At 38.3% G+C, this 19182-nt stretch overlaps 1 pseudogene; it reads left to right on the top strand.

Annotated features, from left to right (window-relative positions):
* The first annotated feature begins 3137 nt into the window (after positions 1-3137).
* LOC118608720 lies at positions 3138-3256 on the top strand (annotated as a pseudogene).
* Positions 3257-19182: the final 15926 nt, after the last annotated feature.

Raw genomic sequence — 19182 nt, 5'->3', positions numbered from 1 at the left:
ACAAAGTACTTTTCTTATGCACTTGGAGGGCTATTGTAAATAAAGTGTCCATTGGATGAAATGAAAATTTGAAGTGTAGTGACGTTTCATGGCTGACTTATGGCAGTCTGCCAGTGGCTGAGCTGTAACGGGACAAGGAGGAATTTGTTTGTTTGTTTGTTTGTTTTTTGTTAATCTACTGGGGCGGTAAAGTAGTATCACTTCCTGTTGGAGATATAAGATATTACCTCTTCCTGTTGAGGTCACTAGTGTGTGTGGAGTGACATGTGAGTGAGAATTTTGTGTCCTAGCCTCCAAACTCCATTTTAAATAAGGTTTCCATTTATTAATTTTCACAGTATTCATATAAATATATGTCCTTGTGAACATTCTAATAACTTGTTTTTCCGAGTTATAACAGCAGTCATTTACTATCCCAACCACACACCAATCCCTTATCTTTGCAAGCAATAATTTACTTTTTCTAAGATGAATTGTTATTTCTATCAGATTTTATATAGCCTTCTAAGTCTTGATTTCTGAAGACTGAGAAAAAACAACCAAGAAACAAGAACTCACTTTCAGTCTCTTTCTCTCTTTCTCACACACACACACACACACACACACACACACACACACAGACACACACACACACACACTCTGATGTTTCACCATGCAGACATCAACACTGACCGTGTCAAACAAGGCTACTTACACGAAGACTTTTGGGAAAAGAGGTGATGTGTGTGCCATCTTTAAATTCTCAGTTGACCATGTAAAAATGGGGCTTGGGCCTAAAACACTTCCTTACCAAGAGAGAAGGAGCCTACACAGACTATACTGGGCATATCATTTTTTTGTAGGAATATCTTTACCTTTCAGACTCAATCAATGTATGCTCCTTTGTCCTCCTTCAGTACATGTGTGGGAGGACTACTGGCCAACCCTACTGTTCCATTCATTCCCACGGTGGAAAGAACAAAGTCCTTTACCTACAACATGAGACAAACACATGTGAATCATCACCCCGTGTGGGCTGGGGGAAAAGACCTACAAGCCATAGGGGACCAGTGACCACTCTAAAAGCTGATCTTTCTCTGCTTCTTCTCGCCATGAATAAAGCATCATTCCGTCTAGTGCCTGTGTGAGTCATTATCTTTCTTGGTGACTCTGAACCATGCAGTGGGGTGGCTGCTGGTACTGGTGGAGTGGGACTCTGCTCCTGGAAGAAATAACAGGTATAACTTGCTTGACAGATATTCTTAACTATTTGGGGAACTCTGTACTTTCAGGCATTCCATTTGCAGTATCCGACTTCTTCAGCTCTATCTTGTTCATATTTTAGTAACCCAGTTAATAATATCATCATGATTACTAAGAGAAAACACAAACAAAACCCCTGAAACAATAAGCTGAAGAACAGCAGCGCCACCAATAAAATATGCAAGGGACCTCCACCCCCAGACACATGCACACATACGAAGTACCTTTAGAGAAAATACTTTGTCTAAGTGCAATAGAAAATGATAGCAGACCACAAAAACAAAATAACAACTGCTTAACTTCCTCGACACTAAAGAACACTCGCCACAAGAAAAACATAGAAAAAATAAGTGAAACAGTGATACATCGGGTCTTTAGTCTTTATTTATGTTACTAAATGGTTCATTTAAGTGGTTTTTACAGAAGAAGGAAAGTTTTGGTTTTTGTTTAACAAAACGGTAATCAAGTTATCAAATAGCTTATATTCAGAAAATATGCTAGCCATACTGAAAACAAAATAACAACAAAAGTTTGTTTGGATTTTACTCTTCCCGTGAAGGCTTCAGAATTTCTACTCATGCTCGCTTTGGGGTAGGAGTTAATCTTTCTGTGAAATCGAACTCTCCATGATGCATCATTTACCTTTCTCTAAACAGTTTCTATCATAACTAAGCCCCTCCAGTATGAGGCTCAGGAAGTTTTTGGGCAAGTGTTTATCTTCAAAGGTTTGAAGTGGCCTTTATTTCCCCTTTGCTTCCCTCTTGAAAATGACCTAACCTTTTCCTGTTTGATTTCGACGTGTGTTATGGGCCGAATGTTTGTGTTTCCCCAAAATTCTTATGTCGAAGCCCCTTGATGTGATGTTATTAGTAGGTGGGGTCTTTGGGATGGAATTAGGATTAGATGAGGTCACAGAGATGGGGCCCTCGTGAGTGGAATTAATGTCCCACTAAGAGTCATAAAAGAGGTTACTTTGTCTCACTGCTCTCCACCATAGGGGATACAATAAGTCTGCAACCTAGAAAAGGGGTCTCACTAGAGCTCGATCATGCTTGAACCCTACTCTTGGACTTCTCTCCTCCACAACTGTGGAAATACATTTGTGTTGTTTATAAGATGCCTAGTCTATGGTACTTTGTTATAACAGCCTGAATAGGCTAAGACTATGTGTAAACAAGTGGTTTGACAAAGTTGTGCTTAGCCCATTGTGAACAGGTAAATATCTTCCCTGGATTTTCTGGTTCTTTTTTCACTCTTCTAGGGAGTATCCAACAAGTTATTTTGGATCCAATTTTATAGCCACTTGCTAGTGCAAACCGAGTTGCCGCTTTGTTTCCACAGACTGTTCCCCTTATCACAAAGCCGTCGTGCTTTACTTAGGTCATCTTTTCTGCCTCTGATAGAACAGAGCTTTTACTGGAGTTTTTTTCTAAAGCCAAGTCCATACAATGACGTTTTTCAGGTGTATATGTTCAGTGTAATTAGTTTCCCATTGAAGATCCGCTCCTTTGATTCTTTGGGACAAACTTGATATTTTTGGGCGGATTATTGTTATGAATTTCTCAGGAAGAGTAAGCTGTTGGGGATGGGATTCTCTAGTCTTCTTCAGGGTGACTCTCTACCAAATCGTGACTCCAATTACAATTAGATCATATGTGGTTAAATTTATTAAAATGTGGGAAATTGTAGAAGGAAAAAGTTGGGTGTGCTGAATCTATTCTGGATGTGTTAGTTTCCTGTTGATGCTGTGATGAAGGATCACAATCTCAGTGGCTTGATTCCCCCTCCTCAGAACTTACTCAACTTGACTACTTTGGAAACAAAACCAAGAGGATCCGTTTACTTCCTGTCAACCCGCACAGGATAAAGAAAAAAATTTTAAAAAAGGATCTACAGTTGATGGCCATGGCACCCTGAGCAAGCCCAACCCCGTCTGATCTCGGAAGCTAAGCAGGGTCGGGCCTCATTAGTACTTGGATGGGAGACCGCTTTGGAAGACCAGGTGCTATAGATATAAAAAATAAAAAATACAAAATAAGGGATTGTAAGCTGACAAGGTCCTTGCAATCTCTGAGGTCAACTAAGGGTTGCCTCGCTTAAGAAAACTAATAAAAATAAATAAAGTTCTTTTAAAAAGCTAGTACTGTTGTGACTTTGGTTTGTAGCTGCACTGTTTTATTATTTTTTTTTTTGACTGAAGAGACTAATGTAGTAAAAAAAAAAAATATATGTATATATATATATATATATATGTCTATGTTTTTGGACATACAATGTATAAAGATGTAATCCGGTGATATCAACACCATGTTAGGGTCAGAGCTATGAATGAGAAAAGTTTCTATATGTTCTTAAAGTTAAGCAGGTATAGATTTACATACAGCGCTATAATTTTGGGATGTTAAATCATTTCAGTGACAAAAAGTATTCCTCATATATATTTGGTCTTCATCTGTGATTTCTGGCTCATCACGCCCTGAAGTGTTACAGACGAGGAAGAAGCTAGAAGAAAAGGGTACTACAGGTAGACAGGATAACAATGAAATATGTTGAATAAGGGCCATCCAAAAACGTCAAGTCCTAATCCCTGCAGATGTTCTCTGCGAAGGAAAAGAGGTCTTTGCAGATGTAATTAAACTGAGTTGCCCTGGATAAATTATGGTTCATATAAATGATGGAATATTACTCAGTCATTAAAAAAAAAATGAAATCCTACCATCTGCGATGACATGGATCGACCTAGAGATGATCATGCTGAGTGAAATAAGCCAGGCAGGGAAGGATAAATACCACATGATATCACTTCTCTGCAGAATCTAAGGAACAAAAAGAACAAACGAATCAAAAACAGATTACAAATATAGTGGACAATTTAGTGATGGGCAGAGAGGAGGGGAGTTTGGGGGGCTAGGAGAATGGGGTGAAGGGTTAAAGAAGTACAAATCAGTAGCTGATGGATGGTCACGGGGATGGGGAGCGTGGCATAGGGAATGCAGCTAACAGTAATATGTGGTCTAGGTGGAGGGCCAGGGGAGGAAGGAAGCAATTGGCGGGATCCTTTTACGAACTATATAGAGGCCTAACCAATGTACTGCATACTTGAAACTAAATAGAATTAATAAATTATTTTTTTAAGAAAAGAAAAGCTTCTCTAGAAGTGAAAAAAAAAAAGAGAAAAGACTGTTGTGCTAGCATAAAGACAGCTACATAATATACTGGAACAGTACTGAGAATACAGAAATAAACCCTCACATATATGGCCAACTAATTTTTAACAGAGGCGCCAAGACCATCTTAATGGGGGAAGGAATCATTTTTCAACAAATGGCAATCGGACAACTGAATAGCTACAGGCAAAATAATGAAACTGGGTATTTTTCTCACATCATCTCCAAAAATCAACTCGCAATGTATTGCAGACCTAAATTAAGAGTAAAACCTAATAAACTGTTAGAAGGATCCATGAGGCTAAATCTTCATGACTTTGGATTTGGCAAAGGCTTTTTAGATTTGATGCCAAAGGCACGAGCAACCAAAAACAGATAAGTTGGCCTTTATCAAAACTGAGAACTTTTGTACTTCAAAGGATATCATCAAGAAAGTGAAAAAACAACACATAAATGGGAGAAAATATTTGTATTCACATGTATGTCTGAAAAGGAACTAGTATCTAGAATATATAAAGGATGCTTACAACTCGATAATGGAAATAAATATCTCAATTAAAATTGACCAGGGGGATTGTTTTATAAACTATAGAAATGTCTAACCAATGTACTGTATACTCGAAATTAGTAATTTTTTTTTAATTGACAAAGTATTTTGTATTGGTCCGCTCAGGCTGCCATACCAAAATACCGCAGACTGGGTATGTTAAACAAGACATTTATTACTCACATTTCTGGAGGCTGAGAAGTCCCAGGTCAAGGTGCCAGCAGATTCACTTTCTGGTGAGGGCCCGCTGCCTGGCTCGTGGACAGCTGCCTTTTCATTGTGTCCTCACACGGTGGACAGAGAGAACAAGAGAACTGGTCTCTCTTGTCTCCCAATAAGGACACTGATCTCATCATGGAAGCCTACCCTAATGACCTCATCTACACCTAATTATCTTTCAAAGTCTTCACCTCAAAAGACCATCAGATTTAGGGGAGAAGGCTCCAACATTGAAGTTTGGGGGACACGCATTGAGCCTATAACAGATGCAGATAGACATTTCTCCAAAGAAGATATGCAGATGGTAAATAAGTCCACGAAGAGATGGTCAACATCATTAGAGAAATGCAGATCAAAACCACAGAGATACCACTGCATGCATACTCAGTAGTATAGCTAGAATCAAAAAGTCAGATAAAGGTCAGCAAGATGTGGAAAAGGTGGAACCCTCACGCACTGCCGGTGGGAATATCAAGTAGCGCAGCCACTTTGGAAAACAGTCTGGCAGGTCCTGAAACGATTAAATACAGTTATCGTATGACCCAACAATCCCACTCCTAGGTAAATACCCAACAAAAATAAAAACATATGTCCACACAGAAATGTGTAACTGTATGTTTTTAGCAGCATCGTTTGTAATGACCAAAAGATGGAAACAACTCAATTATCTAGGGATGTGCAAATGGATAAACAAAATATGGTATATTTATACAACGACTTGTGTATTATTCAACCATGTTAAGGAATGAAGCACTAATATATGCTACAACATAGACGAACCTTGAAGACATTATGCGGAGTGAAACAAGCCAGTCACAAAAGACCACATGCTATAGGATTCCATTCCTATGAAAGTCCAGAAAAGGGAAATCTATAGAGATTGAAAGTAGATCAGTGGTTGCCTCGGGCTGGGGGAGAGGGATGTGGCAGATGGAAATGACAGCTAAAGAGTAAGGAGTTTTTTAAGGTGACGGAAATGTTCTACAACGGACTCTGGTGATGGTTGCACGTACCTGTGCATATAATGAAAACCATTGCATCACACAGGTCTGTTTGTTTTCTTTTCTTGTCTTTTTTTTTCATGGAGTATACAATTTATTATAAGACTTGAGGAAAACCAAGTACTTTGATAAGAACCACCCCCTTCCTCACAAATATGGAAGAAGAGAGGAGCAGAGGCAGGGAGAAGGGCCCCAGGGAAAACAGTCCAGGCTCTGAAGTTTCACCCAGGTGGGGGTCCCAGGTGTAGATCTCCAGTGAGGGCCCTCTCCTCTTGTCCCTCGGAGAGCTCCAGGCCATCCTCCAAGCTCACCAGGGTATGATGCTGCTGAAGGCCACGAAGATGCCCGACACCGTGCTGATTTCACTCCCGTGCACAGAACGCTGACACAGTTCGCACACCTCCATCGTCCTGTGAATAGAATGAAAACCATTGCATCGCACAGTTTTGTTTGTTTTCTTTTCTTATTTTTTTTTTTCGTGGAGCATACAGTTTATTATAAGACCTGGGGAAACCCAAGTACTTTAATAAGAACCACCCCCTTCCTCATGAACATGGAAGAAGAGAGGAGCAGAGGCGGGGACAAGGGCCCCAGGGAAAACAGTCCAGGCTCTGAAGTTTCACCCAGGTGGGTGTCCACGTGTAGATCTCAAGTGAGGGTCCTCTCCTCTTGTCCCTCAGAGAGATCCAGGCTATCCTCCAAACTCACCAGGGTACGATGCTCCTGAAGGCCACGGAGATGCCCGACACCGTGCTGATTTCACTCCCGTGCACAGAACGCTGACACAGTTCGCACGCCTCCATCGTCCTGTGAATATAATGAAAACCATTGCATCACACAGTTTTGTTTGTTTTTCTTTCTTTCTTTCTTTCTTTCTTTCTTTCTTCTTTCTTTCTTTCTTTCTTTCTTTCTTTCTTTCTTTCTTTTTTTTTTTTTTTTTTTTTTTTTTGTGGAGCAGACAGTTTATTATAAGACCTGGAGAAACACAAGTACTTTGATAAGAACCACCCCCTTCCTCACGAACATGGAAAAAGAGGAGCAGAGGCGGGGAGAAGGACCCCAGGGAAAACAGTCCAGGCTCTGAAGTTTCACCCAGGTGGGAGTCCGGGTGTAGAGCTCCAGTGAGGGCCCTCTCCTCCTGTCCCTCAGAGAGCTCCAGGCCTTCCCCCAAACTCACCAGGGTACGATGCTCCCGAAGGCCACGGAGATGCCCGACACTGTGCCGATTTCACTCCCGTGCACAGAACGCTGAGACGGGTTGCACGCCGCCATCGTCCACCGGACCAAGTCCTTGCACTGTGCCATCCCACAGCTGTTTGCGTCCAGCCTCTGGCCGATCTCCTGGGCCACATTGCCAGCCTCCCCCGAGCTCAGCAAAGGACTTTGATTTAAGATGCAGGGAGAGCGGCTTGAGCTCCCCTACCGTTGACTCCCACTCTGCCTTGTCGCTCCACCGTTACATGGGTTTCACCTGGTTTTTCCTCACTTTGCTACGACGCCTATTGGCAAAGGGCTTGGAGCACACATGCTTGACCACGAAATTCCAAGCCCTCCTGGCCAACCGGCGACAGCCCCGGCCACGGCCCGACGGGGGGGTTGGGGGCACAGCGTCAGGCTGCTCGGCAGCAAGGCCGTTTTCTCCCTCGACTCCCTCCGGGGCTTTGTCACCACTGCACCTGCTGCCGGTGACATACGTGGAAGAGTTTGCTGTGCCATGCTGCAGGGCTGGGCTGGGGGTGGCAGTCCTGAAGTCCAGGCTGGCCGGGGGAGTGGCTGGCTCTTCGGCCTTCTCACCAGATGGTTGATTGTCGTCGCTCGAGGAAGGACCGTCGCTGTCGGGGAAGGACTCTGCGCCAGGGAATGGCCTCACTTTGATAGTGCGGTGCTTTACCTTCGGTGACTTGTGACTGAGGATCAGGTATGTTGCCAACACGCTGTCATACTTTTGACCTGTTACTGCCTCTTCGATTTCTCGCTGCTCGAAGCCCAAGTTGAGCATCTCCTGGACCACCTGGGGGTTGACGCTGCCACAGGGCAGCTCCGCATAAGGCTCGAGTTTCTCCCCTTGGTACAGGTTCACCCACGGGTCTTTCATTAACTGTTCGAGGGTCACTCGCTTTTGGGGGTCGACTGTCAAAATTTTGTTCACAACGTTCTTGCACAGAAATGTCACGAAATAGGGGAACAGGAAATGTCCTTGGATGATCTTCCTCCGTAGCGTGGGCTCGTCTACCGCCGTGAACGGGTATCTTCCTGTCACGATCTGGTAAAGGAGAACTCCCAGGCTCCAAACGTCGGCTGCGTGGCCCTCGTAGCCTTTTCCCAGGTAGACCTCCGGGGCGATATAGTAAAGGCTGCCGCAGAAAGTCTGCATCTGACGGCCAACATACCTGCTGCTTAAACCGAAGTCTGTCAGTTTCGCGCTGAGTTCCGCATCCAAGAGGACATTCTCTGCCTTCAGGTCCCTGTGTATGATGTTCTTCTGGTGGCAGTAATGGACGGCGGAAATCAGCTGTCGGGTGATGCGTCGGGCCTTGGGCTCGCTCATGCGGCCACAACTCTGAAGATATTCAGATAAGCTCCCTCTGCTCGCGTGCTCCATCACAATGAAGACGGTGTCTTCGGTGGCGATCACCTGATAGAGTTTGATAATGTGGGGGTGGTTCAGGCTTTTCATGTTTCTCACTTCTTCTCCGGGTCTGTAGGCGCCCTGCCGATCGATGGCTTTGACGGCCACCTCTACACCCGTAATAATATGTCGGGCCAACTTCACTACGCCAAAGGCGCCCTTGCCAATCGTGTGCAAGAGCTGGTAGTGACCGATACGAGGCTCCGTGATGGGAGAGGTGGCTGCAAGGTCATGTGGCATAGTGACCACTCACTACACTAACTGACACTAGCTCTGTAAACTAAACTAACAGACAATACTAACTATGCTAACTGCTAATACTAATGAATAATGCTAACTATACTAATTAATTGTGCTAATCCTAATAAACAATACTAACTATACTAATTAACTGTGCTAATACCAATAAACAATGCTAAGTATACTAATTAACTACGCTAATACCAATAAAGAATGCTAACTATACTAATTAACTGTGCTAATACCAATGAACTATACTAACTATGCTAACTGAGCTAATACTAATAAACAACGCTAACTATACTAACGATACCAATACTAACTCTAAGAAATGTAATAACAATGCTAACTACCAATACTAACTAAAAAAATTTTCAAAGAAAAACAAGAGAAAGCAAAGGAAAAAATAAAAATATGAGAAAAGAACAAAGAAGGGAACTGAGGGGAAAAAACTGAAAAAGGGAAACAAAAGACGAAAAAAGAAGAAAAGGAGAATTAAAAAAATGAGACAAAGAGAGGAAGGGCAAGAGGGATAAAAAAGGCAAAAGAAAAAAGAAGAAAAAGGAGAATAAAAAAATGAGACAAAGGGAGTAAAGAGGGGGAAAAAGGCAAAAGAAAAAAGAAGAAAAAGGAGAGTAAAAAAAAAAAAGAGACAAAGAGAGTAAGGCAAGAGAAAAAATAAGGAAAACGACAACCAAAAAAGGAGAAAACAAGCTAACTAGTCCAGTCCAACAGGTCACCACAGATCAGCTTCCTGGGCTCTACGGACAAAAACCTCAGCCCGGTCAGGGCCTTTTATAGGGGTTTTTTGTCATTCCATCACAGTGGTGCTTTATGAGGTCAGAGCAAGACACGGACCAATCACGGCTTCATATACACCAGTGGTTGCCTCACTTCTTGGTCTCAAGATCTTATATCCTTTGCACTTAAAAAAATATAAATGAAACAAAACAAAAACAAAAACAAATAAGGACCCCAAAGAGCTTTTTGTTTACGCGAGATAGTAAAGATCGATATTCACTTTATTATAAATTAAAATCGGTAGGACGCTTCCGTGACCTTTTCATTTAGAATGTGAAGAGCTGTAATAATTTTTGCTTTTTAAAGACCTTAGAGTATCTACACTTAGAATATTCAATTCTTTTTTCTTAAAAATGATGCTACGAGTTAACTGATACCATGATACGATAGGAAAATGTTGTGTTGAATAAGATAAGATACATCATTAACATCCGTAAACCCAAAAGGAGGTAGCTTCATCATATTTTTGCCAATCAGATGATGAGCAGATTTCTCAACAGAAATCGTGGAGACCAGGAGGCAGGGAGTTGATGTATTCAAAGTTTGAAGGGAAAAAGCTATTAGCCAAGAATCATATATCTGGCCAAACTATCTGAAAATGAGGGAGACCTTAAGACATTCCCAGATAAACCAACGCTGAGGAAGTTCTTTACCACTAGACATGGCTGGCACGTAGCACATCCTTCAGGTTGGAATAAAAGGACACTGGGCAGAGATGCCAAGCTTTGTGAAGAGACTAAGATCTCTGCTGACACTCAGTGCATGGACAATTAGAAAAGCTCGTACTCTGTGGCCATGGCACTCTGAACAAGATCCCATCTGATCTTGGAAGCTGAGCAGGGTTGGGCCTGGTTAGTACTTGGATGGGATACCACTGAGGAAGACCAGGCGCTGTAGGCGTAAAAATTAAAAAAGAAAGGATTGTAAGATGACAAGGTCCCTGCAATCTGTGAGGTCAACCAAGGGTTGCTTCACTTGAAAACAAACAAACAAACAAACAAACCGATCCACAAAAACAACCTTGGGATGCAGTAAGAGCTTATCTAGCATGAAGTATTTTATTGGTCGAGGTTTTCTCTAGGGTCCAGGGTACAAAAGGAATGAAAGCAGCTGCTGTTTCACTGTCAAGGTGCGTGCGTGCGTGTGTGTGTGTGTGTTTGGGAGGTGAGGTTGGACACTGAAGCAGCATGAAGGTTCTGTGGAGAATGACAACAGACTTTAGAGCGTGTAGGTTCACTTTCCTGAATGATATCCCGTGGTTTGTATGCTACCATCTTTACAATACATGTTACAGAAACAAGTCTTCTTAAAATAGACATATCAATAAATTAGATATATATGATAGAACTATAAAAGTACTAAAAAGTATTAATTATACTATAGGTATTAATTCATCAGTTATTTACAGAGTGATAATATTAAGCTAGGCCTTGGAGGTTTCCAAAAATAAATGTCATGATATCTACCTTCAAAATATTACTAATAGAAAGATAATGTGCATAGACGAATAACTAAAATCTAATGAGAAAATTGATATTTCCCCAGGACACTTCATTTGTGTGAGTACCGTCTACTGCATCAGCGCTAAAATCAGAATCATTCTTTTTTTTTTTTTATATTACCATTTCTTTTATTTTTCAGTTATAGTTGACATTCAATATTATTGATTTTAGTTTCAGGCATATAGCATAGTGGTTAGACATTTACATAAGTTACAAAGTGATCCCCTTGATTAGTATAGTGCTACAACTGCAAAAATCTGAAATGTGCCAACAGTCAAGTGAGCTCAAAGAGGACCCCAACCTCTAAATGGATAAGCACAGCTTAAACCTTGATAGCAGCTTTGCAGGCTGGAGCAGAGGATCCAGTTCAAATGTGTCTAGCTTCTAACCAACAAAAACAGTGAAAAAATGTTGCTTTTAGTCACTATGATTGTGGTAATTTGTTTTGCAGCCATAAAAACTAGAACACCTATTTTCTGCCCTGAAATCAAAAGGTAAAGCATGTTTTGTCCTCTATCCCATCAGAAGTTTTTTCAAACTGGTGGGAAGACATGCCTTTTGAGCTAATCCTTATCTCTCCATTATCCCCTATTGAATCCCCCCAGCCCAGCTGGATGTGTGTGTGTGTGTGTGTGTGTGTGTGTGCATGCGTGTGCGTGCACCAACCATCCTTAGCATCTCAGTCGGGTAGTGACCTGTTAACCACTCTCCCTAGACACCACAAATTTGCTAATTTGTCTCACGCTTTCATGGCCTTAAGAACTTTCTCCCTTAAAAAAATCAATCAAGCTCTTTTCCCTGGATACTCAGTAGCTGTCATCATGACATGGTAGCTTACAGTTTACATCTCTGCTAGAGGTTAATAGTGGCAGAAAGGTGCGTAAGTGTATTTTTGTATCTTTGTTGTGTCTCTGTTATATTGCTTGTGATTGAATAGCCCTGTTTAAACCTGCTGTGTAGTTTCATCTTCAACATTTTGAACTGACACTGAACGCTCACTTTGGTATTAGTCTCTCATAGGACATTATTTATTCGTGATTCAGGTGTTTTAGATTCTTTTTGTTACTACTGGTTCTGCTGAAATAATGACGTACATTTTCTCTTTATAGACTTTTAATTTATGAAGCAGAATTTAAGAACTTAAATTAAAAGAGGAAAGAAGATAAGTAGGAAAAATTCTGATTTGTTACTTATTTCTCATTAAATATTTTTTAAGGTCTAATTTAAACTCCAAATAACAGTCTTTTTTCTGTTGCCGCCCCCTCCCAGCCTATACCACTCAGCATCAGATTCTCCAAAGCCAAGACTCCACCTCAACTGTCTGAATCTTAGCCAGGTGTTTCCTACTCTTCTCCCTCAGGTATTTCACAGCTTTTGTTTTGTTGAACAATCTAACTCATCTTGCTATTATTTTTTTTTAAATTTTTCTGGTCTAATTTAGATTCTGCGTTCCAAAGTTACAACAATCTGTCTGATATTCTCCTCTAAAGGGGAGTGGGGTACATATGTAGAGAAGATTCCTGGGCAAAATAGTGTTGTGTTTTACTTGCTCGTTTCTATTCAGTAGCGGAGTACAGGCTGGATATAAACTATTAATATATTTTCCCTTTTTAATTCTCCCATATGAATAAATTCATTTAAATTTGAGTATTCACATGTGTAGATAATATATATACACACATATATATATACATATGTATATATAGACATATGTGTGTATATAGACACATATACATATATATGTATATGTGTCTATATATATACATGTGTCTGTATATATATATATATATATATAGTCTGAAAAGACCATACATAACTCAAAGGATTCAAGTTTTGAATCAATCTCTGACACTTCAACCCAATGTAGCTATCAGTGAATGTTTCATCCAGAAAATAAGCAAGTTATTTCCTTTGTAATTAGAGTGGTCTAGGGCAGTGCTCAGAAGCATGAGTATGTGGGCTGTGCTTTCTCGTATATTTGTCGAGGGCAATTACCAGAAGAGATCACAGGGAAATCCTGGCTTGTTTTGCATCCTCATTTGGGTAACTTGATTTCCCACAAGCATCTCCAGAAGTCTTAACCTACAAGAGACTGCCCTAATTTGATATTAGTTGATGTTTCAATTTGTAGTCTCTATGCACATTGTGTTGACAGGACCAACAGAAACTTGGAGTGTGTAGAAACAGGAAGAAGAAAACATTCCCGGATGGTGACCATAGCTAACGATCCTGCCCTGTAAATTTGAAAGTTGCTGAGAGTAGATCTTTAAAATTCTCACCACAAAAACAAACAGTGTAACAATGTGAAGTGATGAATGTGCTAACTAAACTTCTTTTGGGAATCATTTTACAATATATACATATATCAAATCATTATGTGTCAGGCTTTGAGCTTATACAACGTTATATGTCAATTATATCTCAATAAAGCTGGAAGAAAAGAAAACAAATAAAGTAATAGCACTTGCAGAATTTTAACCAACATGGTCAGGAGGCATTTGTTTATTTCTTATTATTTTTTAATGAGTTTAACCAGTGGAGTCTTAAACATTAAATTCTGCATTTATATTAAAATACATTTTTATAGAAAAAAGGAAAGATAACACCAATAATATTAGTTAAAAAAAGAGAGAGAGACATATCAAAAAGATTGAGTTACTCATGCAAAAGGCATTCAATCTAAATATTTTAAATGACGTTTTGTTGTGTTTAAGACATTGACATTTATTTATACATATAGAGGCACATTTATGTATATTTACATATATATGCATGGATATGTGTTTAGATGTGTGACCTACACGTACATGCAGACATATATTGTGTGTGTATGTGAGCTACTGCTCTGTCTATGCAAATTTGCAAATTACATATGGGATTGCAAGATATTATTTGTAAAACAAGTAAGCCTGCTGGGTTTAATCACCACAAACAATAAGTCTCTTTAAATCTGCTACTAACAGCATTTTGGTGTCTTTTATTAGTAAATATATAAAGACCACTTTGAATTTTTAAAATCCTTTCTTGCTGCTTTCCTTACAAGTGTTGGTACAGCAATATTCTGACTTGACCCACTTTCTCTAGATTACTTCAATATTCTACAGTTCCCCTTCTTATTACTAAAAAGAATATATCCAGGCAATGGAGTTGGAAGATTAACAATTGCTTTTATTCCTAGGATTATGGCCAAAGATATTCTTCCCTGAAATATCTCATTGTGGACAACATCTCTTGTCTGGATGAAATAAATCCAGTAGCCTGTGTGCCTCCTCTATTAGACACTTACATTTAAAAAGTAACCCACTACTTGCTGTTGTATTTGGATACTTAAAGATATTCTAGTAACTTTTCCAGAAGCATAAGTTTCTTAAAGACTGATAGACTTTCAAATTTATTTGTGTATGTGACAGGGATGATTTGAGGACAGGACTTTCACTCCCCTTTCTACAAACTGGTCTGCGCAAAATGTACCAGGCAAAATTTTACTCGTGAACTTGCCATGTTTCTCTCATCTACAAAATAGGTATGATGATGAGTGCCTACCTTGTTTCAATTACAACTTTATGACTTTGTTACAATGAAAAGTAGCAAATAGTATAATACATCTAGCAAAAAGCTAGAAGGTAATACAAGACAAAGAGAAGGATTATAGTGAGAAGAGTTCTGGAAGGTGTTGGTTTTCTACAGATCTGTTGTGCTTTTGCACCTCTTTTGAGCAGTGACACTAATTCCATTTAAACAAGAAAAGCTTTTCAAGGATGTATATGTAACAAATATGAGAAAGTAGAGAAAGTATCTTCTTATGGAGCAAATAACAGGCTTGTTTAATGTTCAGTGTAATAAAGATGTCTCTTTCTAAAAAAATAAGTCAAGCTTACTGCTCATTAAAAAAATCTTTGGATCCTCTAAGTTTAAGGCTCCTCTCCTACCATACAACAAACTGAAAAAGCAGGTGTCATCTGGCACTGTTCATGCCACTGTAGAAACTGAAACTCAGGGAACAAGCAGAATGCTGATACTCTGGCTACTGCTAGTGCTGTGTATAATAAACTCTCCTTTTTCCTCTGATCCAAGAGTCTCCAGACTTCTGCCAACATCCATAAAACTGTGGCAGGCCTACTTAACAGCTGGTAAGCAGGTTAAACCTCCAAACATTCTGTTTTTGGCAGACCAACCATGAGGCCTAAACTCAGCTTCAGTATTTGTGATCAGAATTAGAGCAAATCGCTTAAACTAATCAAGTCTCAGGTTTCCATATTATGATACGCAGGAACTGGCCTAAAGCTTTCGAAATTATATCAAGTATTAAAGACCATGGTCTTAGAAATAGAATTTCTGACAAATGGTAGAAAAGACACGAAAAGATAGAGTTGTATTTAGTGAACTTTATTTATGGAGTGGTTGCACTATCATTTAGTAGATATATAACATAAGGGAGTGGATTCATTAAATGCTTAGATACATTTTAAATATCATAATGCTATCATTACAGCTAAAGATTTCCAATTTAATATCTTATACAGTTTATGATAAAAGCAAGTTTCAGACATAATTCTATCAATCACACTAGCATTTATTCACAAGGTGGCACATGAAGAGTCACAAAATATGTTTTATAAGTTCCTTCGTCTTTGCCATTTTTTTTTTGTTGTTGTTTCAATAGCGCCTTCGTTACAAGTACATTCAAAGAAATGGCAAAGGTGATACAGTAGCAAGATTCAGCCCGTGGCGTGATCCAGCTCAGGCAGTAAGAATACTCAGAGTAGGAAGCAGTACAGAAGGAGGAAATGGAAACCAAGAACAGATGGCACTGATAGTAAAATGACATATTTAAACCCAAACCTAGCAATAACCACTTTATAACCACACTTAAGTTATTTAAGTACCACAATGATAAGACAGATTATAATATTGGTTAGACCTCAAGCCCAAGTAGGTATTGCCAAAAAGAAAACCACTTTAAATAGAAAAGTAGAAATAAGTTAAAAGTAAAAGGCTGGTTTTAAAAATAGTATGTCATACTAATACAAATCAAAAGAAAGGCCAAATGTTTATGTTAATGTCAAAGTAGATTTCAAAGCAAGAAGTAATACTAGGGATAAAGGGAGTCATTACCTGGTAAAGGGACACAAGGTCATCAAGAATCACATCATGAAGAGGACTAAGCAAGCCTAAATGCGTATGTGCCTAAAAAACAGAACTTCAAAATGCATGAAGTAAAAATTGATAGAATTGGGAGTAGATCTAACTAAATAAATCTTCAATTCTAGTTGGAAACTTCCACACTCCTCTCTCAGTAAATAATATTGCAAATAGACAGAAAATCAGTTAGGATATAGCATACTTAAGCAATACTATTAACAAATACCTGATTATGACATTTATAGAATTCTCCACTCAACAGCACGGAATACACATTCTTTTTCCAAATGCACATAAAACATACTCCAAGCTAGACTATATTTTGGCTCATAAAATAGGTCTCAATGCATCTAAAGGAATTCAAATAATTCAAAGTAGGTTATCTGATCATGCTATGTCAATTCCTTGAAAATAGGTTTATAGATGCAATGCACTCTCAGTCAAAATCCCAGAAGTCTCTGTTGAAATTGACAGCTAAATTGATTCTAAAATTTGTATGGCAATACAAAGAAGCTAGAGTTGTCAAAAGACACTTAAAAAGGAGAACAAAGTAGAAAGACCTGTACTCCCTGATTTTAGACTTATAAATAAAACCACGGTAATGAAGAAAATTTGTTATTGGTGTAAAGATAATAAAAAATATCAATGAAACAGAAAAAGGAGCCCAGAAATAGACCCACACAAATAGAGTAAATTGATTTAAAAAAAAAATAAAAAGTATCAAAGTAACTTAATGGAGAATAGATAATCTTTTCAAAAACTGGTGCTGAAACCTTTGGATAATTACATGCAAAAAGTGAACTTCAACCTTCCCTCATGCTTTATAAAATATTAAATCAAAATATATAATAGCTCTAAATGTAAGAGCCAAATTGAACTTCTGAAAGGAAACTTCTAAAAGAAAATCTAAAATGATTTTTTAGTATAAAATCTTAGTGACTCTTAATGACATTTGCCAAAGTTTGGTAAAGATTTCTTAAATAGACACCAAAAGCACAAACTAAAATAATAATAATAATAATAATAATAATAATAATAATAGTGAACTGGATTTTCTAAAAGTCAAAACTTTTAAAAGAAAAACATTACTAAGTAGGTCAAAAGGTAAGCTATACTTGACAAAGATTTTTTTATCTAGAATATGTAGATAACTCACAATGTGACAACAAGACCAATAACCCAATTGAAAATGGCCAAAGATTTAAACAATGACATCATCAAAAATGAGGCTGAATGGAAAAATGGGTGAAGGTGGTCAAAAGGTACTAACTTTCATTTATAAGATAAAGAAGTCCTGGGGATATAATGGACAACATGGTGACCATAATTAATAATACTGTATTGTAACTTTGAAAGTCGCTAAGAGAGTGGATTTTAAAAGTTCTCATCATAAGGAAAACAATAGTAACTATGTGTGGTGATGAGTGTTAGGAATAATTTTGCTATATATGCATATATAAAATTACCATGTTATATACCTAAAACTAATATGATGTTATATGTCAAATATGTCTCAATTTAAAAAAAAGAAAGAAAACTTAAAAAAATTACAGTCACACAATCATAAAAATGGTATGCAACATCATTACTTATTAGAAATGAAAATTAAGCTGCACTGAGTTTCTCCTATATATTCGATATGATGGCTAAAATATAAAGGACTGAACATTACGAGTGTTACTGAAAACGTGAAACAACTGAAAACCTCATGAACTACTGGCAGGAATGTAAAATGAGAAATTCTATGAAATCATATGGCAGTTTCTTAAAAAGTCAAACAGACACCTGCTATGATATAGCCATTCTAGTATTAGGTATTAACCTAAGAAAAATAAAAGCTTGTATCTGTAGAAAGACTTGCAAAAAAGTTCTCGGTGGCTTTTATTTGCAATAGCCTGAAAATTAAAATAAATCAAAATACTGTATCTATCAATAGATGAGTGGATAAACAAATTCTGGTATATTCATACAGTAGAATACTATTCAACAATAAACAGGAATGAACTACTGACATATTCAACAAATATGAGTGAATTTCAAAATATACAGAGTGAAAAAAGACATAGAAAGACAAATGCTATATATTATAATAATATTTTTATAAAATTCTAAAAAATTTGAACTAACTATAGTGAAAGAAGCAGATCAATGATTACTTGAGGACCAGAAACTATAAGAGGGAGGGAGTAGGAATATTGGGAGAGGCTGTAGGAAGTAATCACAAAGTGACATTAAGACATTTCCCCGGTGATCCATACGGTTATTATCACAGTTGTACACTTTCAATACATACAGTTTTTTTTTTTTTTTACCCAATTATGTCTTAACAGAACCATACAAAAAGGAAAAAATAATGAACTTATCAGTCCTTGTCAGAATAAAGTATATCATACTCTGAAGGAAACTGACTACTGGGCTATCCAGATTCTATTTTTCCACTCATACAGGGTGAAGTCTGTCTAATGTCATTTGTATAAGTTAACAGAGTCTCTAGTGTTGTCTAGAGATTGAGAAAGCTAAATCATTTAAAACATTTTTAAAGCCATATCTGAAGTACATTCTTCAGATTAGAAGCTTTCAATTAGTACCTTAATACTCCTGGATAAGTATTCTCTTTTATAAAAAGTAACCATTTCTACAATACAGATTAAAAGTAACACATATACATATCACATATGCACTATAATATACA

The sequence above is a fragment of the Rousettus aegyptiacus genome, unplaced genomic scaffold (genome assembly GCF_014176215.1).
Source record: "Rousettus aegyptiacus isolate mRouAeg1 unplaced genomic scaffold, mRouAeg1.p scaffold_m13_p_10, whole genome shotgun sequence".
Taxonomy (NCBI): domain Eukaryota; kingdom Metazoa; phylum Chordata; class Mammalia; order Chiroptera; family Pteropodidae; genus Rousettus; species Rousettus aegyptiacus.
The sequence above is the reverse complement of the archived record's forward strand: the minus strand, read 5'-3'. Positions and strand labels throughout refer to the sequence as shown.